We start from the raw sequence: 8,503 nt of genomic DNA, 5'->3' as shown, positions 1-8,503 counted from the left end.
TACATGAACGACTAAGGAACACATGAAAAGACATTTGACACCATCAACCATTAGGGAAGTGTAAATTAAAGCCACAGTGAGATACCACTACTTACTAGAACGGCTATACTTGGAAAACAGACGATAACAAGTGTTAGCACAGATGTGGAAAAACCGGAAGGCTCACACATTGCTGCTGGGAATGTAAAGTGATATAGGCACTTTGGAAAACAGTAACTTTTCAAAAAGTTAAACATAAACGACCATACTCAGCAATTCCATGCCTAGGAATCTATTCAAGTGATAGAAAACATGGCAACATGCTTCACAAACACTTGTGATTGTTCTTATCAGCTTCATGGATAATGGCCAAAATCTGGTATATCCATACAATGGAATACTAGTCAGCAGCAAAAAGGAGTAAACAACTGATATCTGCTATAATAACAGATAAGCCTTATGCTAAGTGAAAGAAGCCTGATACAAGACTACACACAGATTGGATGAATCTTCTCATATGAAACATTCAGGGTGAGCATGATGGCTCATGCCCGTAATCCCAGCACTTTGGGGGGCCAAGGCGAGAGAATTGCCTGAGCCTGGGAGTTCAAGACCAGCCTGGACAACAATGGCAAGACCTCATCTCTACAACAGATCAAAAAATTAGCCAGGCATGGTGGTGCGTGCCTGTAGTTCCAGCTACTTGGGAGGCTAAGGCAGAAGGATCGCCTGAGCCCAAGAGTTCAAGGCTGCAGTAGCCATGATTGTACCACTGCACTCCATCCTAGGCATCAGAATGAGACTCTGACAAGACAAAAAAAAAAAAGAAGGAAGGAAGGAAAGAAACATTCAGAAAAGCCAATTTATAGTTACTAAAAGCAGATTAGTTATGGCCTGAGGCTGAGAGCAGGGAGTTACTGCAGGGAAGAAGCTGTGTGGTGAGAGAAGGTTCTAAACATGGGGCACAACCCCACAGATGCACTAGAAACCATGAAACTGTACACTGACAATGTATGGTATTATATGTCAATGATACCTCAATAACAACACTGTAAAAAATAAGCACAAGCAGGGGGTGCACTGGTGTCAGGAGACACCTGCCCTGGCTCTTGCCTTTGCAGCTATGTCCAGGCCCATCTCTCTGCTGCCTGGTTTCTTTCCAGCTCATAGCACTGCTTGACAGTGCTCCTGTCTAGCCTCCCAGGGACCCAACTCCTCCCCAGGATCTGGAGCTGCGGCCATTGGCTATTCATACCCACTTCCTCCAGAGCAGCTTGTAAGAGGGAGGAACCAGGCTCTGAGCTCCTTCTGGGGCCCTGCTGTGCTCCCACGGAGGAATGATGAAGTTTCAACTGCCACTCACCAGCTCAGCACAGAAATGAACCCCAGTACCTCTTTAAGCTAATCGAGTTACAAGATGCATCCTTTAGGATCAAATTCATCACAACAGCTTGTGTCTATGACCCATTTTGTGATTACCTTTTACTCCAAATCTGCTCTGGTCAGCCACCCTCAATTCTCACCCAATGGAGCCCCACACTGTGTCTGCAGAAGCCTGGTGGGCTGGAGGGTGGGGGGCTCTGATCACCTGCAAGCAACCTCCACTATAGTGTCACAATAAGCAGGCAGAAAGCTCATGTCCAGTGCTCTACTTCTGTGACCTCAAGTCTCAGCAAGCCGGGCTCTTCTCTGTAAGCCACAGCCCTGCCCCAGGACGACTGGATCACTCAGCATCCAAGAGGAAGGTGAACAAGATGACATCACAGATCCCGCAGTGAGGGAACTTCTCAGGCAACCCTCCTCATAACCCCACAGGCTCAGACACACAGGGAGCAGGGCCTGGGGCACAGCTTTATACAAATGCCCCGGCATGGTCACCAAGGCCTGCACGTGGTGCTGCCTTCCTCTCCACACAGGTCCCCAGCGCTCGAGGGGTGTCTGCCCAGCAGGAGTGGTAAGCTTGTAGCTGGAATGACTCTGCACTGTTTTTGCTGCAGGTACCCCTCCATTACTTCGCCCTGTTTCAAAGTCGATTACCCCAAATCTCGTTCAGGCACACACGGAAATGCAACTCTGGGAGGCAGAAACTGCTCAACTCCAGCAATACATCTAAACTCTACCCTAAAATATCTACATATTAAACTACCAAGGACAGTTAAGCTTTCAAAGGGAGAAGATCAAAGTGCTGTCATCTTTTAATTTAATCCTTTTGTTGCATCAATGGTCTTAAGAGGGATGAGAGATCAAAATAAAATGGAAACAAACTATATCTTTGTGACTGTTGTGTTGTAGTCTTTTTTTCTCAATTTGGGCCACAAAATAGGTCAGCTCCATTACTGATCAGCCTTCCCACAAATATTTAAAACAAATTGAATTGCACACCCAATACCCATCACAATTACACCAGGCACAATAACTAAATTAGCAATTCAACAAAATAATTGGAAATGCGATTCTCTCTATTCCACAGCCTCCCTCGAGGGTTTAGCAGATCTATGGGGGGAAACTCAGCTTTCCTAATTCTGCAGCTAATTAGAGACACACTTGTAAATGAAGTTGTTTGTCTTAAAGTTGAAATTCTCTTCTGGGGGTGGGGGAGAGGCAAGGAGAGATGAGACAGTCCTTCCATGCTGGAGCAAATGTACAAACAGGTAGAAAGAACATGCTCCTGGGTTCTAATTAGCAGCCATATCTGCAATTAATAAAGTATCACTATTTTATTATCACTTATCTGGTAATGAATGGCTTCGGAAGAGCCAGCCCCGCTGACGGCCTCGTAAATCAAGAGGCACACGCTTCCACTGGTACTTGACCCCAGCGTGATGGGCTGCTGTTTTGGGAGGGGGCAGAACCGTTAGGACAGCAAAGGCAGTCAGGGATGCTACCAGCTCCCTCATGGGCATCCCGGTTTGGGCAGGAGAACCAAAAGCCTCTCCTAGAAGGAAGCCAGCAGAGGCTCCCTGCAAACAGACTCCCTTCCTGGGCACACACCCAGGGCCCCGCTGGCCAGAGCTAGAAATTCACCTCGGCCCACAGCTTGGGCCACTCTCAGAGAAGCAATCCTGAGATTTCAATTAGGCTGTCCTTGGCCTCTTTTTGTTCCTTCAGGAAGAAAAGTCTCTGTTTAATTATATACCTGAGAACTAGGGCTTACATTCGTCCCCTCTCACCCTCCTCCCAGAGGACAGGGATGTGACCTTAAAATGCAAACTCTCCCCAGGGCTCCACTGGCTTGAGGCAGGCACCCAGTCCCGGGGGCTTAACCCCCAAGGCCAGGCCCCCCCAACTCCAAGCAGGAGCCTCCTAGGCACACACACCTGTGGCCAGGGCACAGAACAAAGCCCTGACCCTACTAGCAAGGTGAGCAGATGAAACAGTGCCCCGCAGCCTGGGGATGCCTCCACCTCCAAGATGCTCCTAGAATGCCACAGTACCCAGGTGGGAGGCAGGAGGGAGGAAGCGCCTGCTGAAACACTGATAAGTGGATTCAAAGCACCTGCTCCTTTCTGCTTATCTCCTCAAACAATATGAACCCGGAGTTATCACACTTAAAGTGTTCCACATTAGCCTCACATTTAGCTCTTAAGTCCAAGTGCAGAGTACTACAACTTTAAAGGACACAACAGTCACACTGGAAAATAACGTGTGGCATCAGGGAGCCAGTTCCCAGCGTGATCCCTCAGAAGGAGAACTGGGGCTGAGTTAGCCCTCAGGCGCCCCCCGGACCACTGTGGGCACCCAGGCAGAAAGCCACATGCTTCCCCATCTCTCCATGCACTCCAGGTCTCGGGGCCAAGAAATCGGTGGAGACGGTCACACGGCCAGGCTTCCCTCAGGGCTAGCGCTGGCCTTCTACCGAGCCCGCCATGATGGCAGGTGTGTGAAGACGCCAAGCCCCTCGGCCCTAAGACAGCTGGGTGCCTGCCACCCCATCTGTGGACCATACAGCCCCCTTTCAATTTTGGCATTTGCTATGATTTACAAAAGGCTGGCAAGCAGTCACACAGACCTGAACTGTCCGATGCATTAGCCGCTGACCATCTCACACGTGCACACAAGGCTAGTGACGATAGAACAGGACAGCATGTTCCCACCATCCTAGCAAGTTCTACCGACGACTCTGGTCTAGATGTTCTAGACCACTCCTAGGGTAAGAGCAGGCCTCCCCACAGGAGAGAGGCTGGCATCTGGCCACGCAGGCAAAGGAACCAAAGCTTGGGGCTGCACTTGCCAGAATGGCAGAAATTGCAGAGCAGCAGGCTAATTGCTATGTGCTCCGTATCGGCGACACCTGCATACTAATGCGCCTGGCGTTCCTGGAGGCTGCCTCTCAGAACCAGACTTTGAAGCCCCAGGAGGCGAGTGCCCACGGGCACCAGGGCCGCTGCCCTCCTGCCAGGCTGAGCTCTCACCTTGGAGAACCAGAACTTTGGGAAAGAGATGCCAAGCCCAGAAATGACTTCAGAGCCTGGGTTCACAGGAGTACTGGGCAGGACGGGCAGGGGTACGTGCGGTGGACGCACTGATCTGCACAGGCCCAAGTTAGAGTATGCAGAATGCTACAGGAGAGGAGGGAGACCAAACCACCCCAAAGACTGGGTCCCTGCCTAAAGAGTCCTTTGCTAAGCCTCCATCAGTGCCTGGCACACAGCAGGAGGTCAGCAAATATCTGAATGAACGGACTCGAACAACCTTCCTGCACCTACACTAACCTGAGTCTAGCTGCTTTTATGTAGAAACAGCCGCTTCAGGACAGACAGTCCTTAGAACCCAGTCAGCTGACTCTTATATTACCAGTGAGGACCCTGAGGGCAGCTGACTACCTCAAGGTCAGCCAGCAGGCTGCAGTTCTAGGTCAGGAGTCTCCACGACGGCACCTTCTGCTCACGTCTGTCCTCCACTCCAAACATCACATGAGTCCACTATGGGCCTGGCTTTGTGCTCCCCAGTCTCTATCAGAACCTGGTGGCATGGGAGGGACAGATGGCAGAGAGGAGGACCATGTCATAAGCTTGGTTGCCCAATGCACACAGAGCTCATCTCTGACATCAGAAAGAGCCAGGTGGGCGGGAGACACCTTTACATGTCATGTCAGGAGGAATCTTATATTCTCCTTCTACCCTATCAATGATGTGGGATTGGTGTGTGTGTTTAACATTCTTTTAAATTTTCTTTCCAGAGAATTCAGCGTCCTTGACCTCAACAAATGAACTCTGAGAACCCTGTACCAGGGGAAATAAACTAAGCCAGCTTCTCAGGAATATAAATGCCGCTGAGGCAATGACCCTATTGGCAGACCCCACACAATGGGCAGGAGAGGCCCAGTAAAGGAAATCTATAGACAGACAAGGAAAAATGAAGTTAGATAAGCCATGCTCACCGCATGCACAGGCCTCCTCCCCTTGGCAGGCGCGGCCAGGTAATGAGGACTTCGTCGATAGAACTGCCCAACAAATTGAATACCCACACATCAGCCGGTAATATGGATCCTTGGGCTTCAGAGAGAAAAGTTAATGAACTTGCCAAATTACTGGCAATTATTTTTGAAATGTTATGAAGAAAGAGAAAGTAAGAAAAGACAAAGAAAATGAGGTAGATAAGCTTAAAAAACAAAACTGGTTCCAATTCACAAAGATAAGCTCAATTTAATTCCTAGCACAATGCCCAGTATACAAGCACTTACACAAATTTACAAAGTGAAAACACCAATAATATGAGGCAGGAAACCAGGTTCATTCACTTTAGACAAGGCCCACTACTATATGTCTTTATTAAACGTGCAGCATTAGAACAGCAAGTACCAGAGTGACACTGTCATGGTGTCACCAGAGGAGCAGGGGAGTCCCTGGCATTGAACACGCTCCTGCACCCATGGCCTCGGGCCCTTTCCTGACACCTTTTACCCCTACTCGGTTTTGCCACATGGAGCTGCACTTCTGAGAGTTGGCCTGGGGGAGGCATGGATCTTGGCATTAACACATTTCATATACACAGTGGCTGCTTCGTCCTGGGGCAGGGCACTACGCTTTATAATGAATGTCACATGTGGATTAATTCTAAGCCTCCAACTTGGCTCCCTTTGGATCAAATGCTAAGTGATAAAGAGGCAGCCATGTTGGCCCGGTTTTAGCAATGCATGCGGAGACCAGGAAAATCACCCTCTAAAAGGAAACTTGTCTTCCCAGTGATACTCAGGAAGGAATCTTGGATCATGTTCCTAAAAGAAATGGCCACATACCAGAAACAAACACAGAGGACAAGGAAAACCTGCCTAGGAGATGCCCAGGAAAGGCTCAGAAAGCAGCAGGAGCACCAAAACAACAGCGGGGGTGTGAAGAGCAAGTGATATGCGATTCAGCAGCCAGGAGAAAATATGGGAGTCCAGGAGCAAGACGGTATCACTTTCTAGGTACCCACCATCTTTCATGGGAGCATGGCAAAGCACGTCACAGGCAGCTCTTGAATCGTCCTAGAGGAGGGTGCTTTGAAGGGATCCCTGGGGAGCAAGAAATAAACCCCAGAACCAAACTCCAGGGGTAGTCCCTCCCAGCTCCTCCGCCCCAGGAGTAAGCTCCTTACACAAGGCCAAGCCTAGGCACATGAGAAGTGCCCGAGGGCTCCAAAGAAGCCTCAGTCACTTTCAGGCTCTTCCTACCTGGTTCACTTTTCTTGTAAAAACATATGCCAAGAAAAACAAAAGTTTCAAAAAACACAATAAGCAAGCTTTAGGCACAAATATTTTCTTTTTCTTTTTTTTTGACTTGGAGTCTCACTCTGTCACCCAGACTGGAGTGCAGTGGCCACTCCCGGCCACCGCAGCCTCGACCTGCTGGGCTCCGGCGATCCTTCTGCCTCAGCCTTCCGAGTAGCCGGAATTACAGGCATGCGCTACCATGCCCAGCTGATTTTTTTGATTTATTGTAGAGATGAGGTCTCGCCAAGTTGCCCAGGCGGGTCTCGAACCTGCAGGCTCAAGCAATCCACTCACCTCAGCCTCCCAAAGGCACGGGATTATAGGCTGAGCCACCAAGCCCGGCTGGCACAAATATTTTCTAGCAGAGCAACTCCCTCGCTGCGGTCCACTGAAAGTCATCCACACAACAGTTTGAGCACAAAAAAACAAAACAAGCCAAAAAAAAAACCTAACAACAAATATTTCCCTGTAACATTCATAAGAGGAAAAACTTGGAAACAATTTACATGTACAACATGAGGGGATAGGGCTAAATGTTGGTAATACATACCCCAATGGAATTATTAACTAGTAATTAAGATACGGCCTCTGTAAAAACACGGAAATAATCTTTGTACTATTAAGAGGCAGAATACTGTGTATACTGGGTCTTGGCTGGTAGTGCAGGGTGAGTGAGGCATGTTGTGTGAGGGTGGGAGTGGCAGACATGGCTGCATAGGGGTTGTTTTTGCCCTTTAAAAGGGTAAGTAGGCCGGGCTCAGTGGCTCTGCCTGTAATCCCGCACTTTGGGAGCCCACAGGTTCGAGACCCGCCTGGGCAACTTGGCAAGACCTCATTGCTACAATAAACCAAAAAACTAGCTGGGCGTGGCAGCGTGTGCCCATAGTTCCGGCTACTTGGAAGGCTGAGGCAGAAGGATCGCTGGAGCCTACCAGGTCGAGGCTGCGTTGGCCAGGAGTGTGCCACTGCACTCCAGTCTGGGCGACAGAGTAAGACTCCAACTCAAAAATAAATAAGTAAATAAAAGGGTAAGTAAAAAATCCCTCAGTCCAAGAAGTGAAAGCCAAACCCTCCCGCAACTGCTCCCTGGATTATTTTTATTTTATTTTAAAGATTCAGGAGGCACACATGCATGTTTGCTACACTGACATTGGGTAATGGTGGAGACTGGATCTCAGGTGGTCCATTCCCCAGAGAGTGAATGAATATTGTGCCTCATAGGTAGTTTTGAGCCCTCACCCTCCTCCCCCTTTACTGGTGTCCTCAGTCTGTTATTTCCATCTTTGTGACTTTTTAGCTCTCACATGAGTAAGACCATGAGGTATCTAGTTTTCTGTTTCTAAGTCAGTTCACTTAGGAAGATGATCTCCAGCTCCACCCATGTTGCTGCAAAGGGCATGATTTCATTTTTTTACGGCTGTGTAGTGTTCCATGATGTGTATATACCACATTTTCATTATACACTGACCAGCCGATTCCACACCTTTACACTGTGAACTGTGCTATGATGAACATGAGGGTGCAGGTATTTTCTTTATGTAACGACCTTTGTTCCTTAGGATAGATACCTAGTAGTGGGATTTCTGGATCAAATGGTAGATCGCTGATCTGTTAGTTCTCCGAGTAATCTCCATATTGGTTTCCACAGACGTTGTACTAATTTATTCTCACAGAGCATAAGCATTCCCTTACCTCCACATCTGCGCCAGCATCTATTGTTTTCTGATTTTTTTTTTTTTTGAGTTGGAGTCTCACTCGGTCCCCCAGACTGGAGTGCAGTGGCCGCTCCTGGCCACTGCAGCCTCGCCTGCTGGGCTCCGGCGATCCTTC

The sequence above is a fragment of the Carlito syrichta genome, unplaced genomic scaffold (assembly GCF_000164805.1).
Source record: "Carlito syrichta isolate Samal-C Ts95f unplaced genomic scaffold, Tarsius_syrichta-2.0.1 Scaffold309200, whole genome shotgun sequence".
NCBI classification, from domain to species: domain Eukaryota; kingdom Metazoa; phylum Chordata; class Mammalia; order Primates; family Tarsiidae; genus Carlito; species Carlito syrichta.
The sequence above is the reverse complement of the archived record's forward strand: the minus strand, read 5'-3'. Positions refer to the sequence as shown.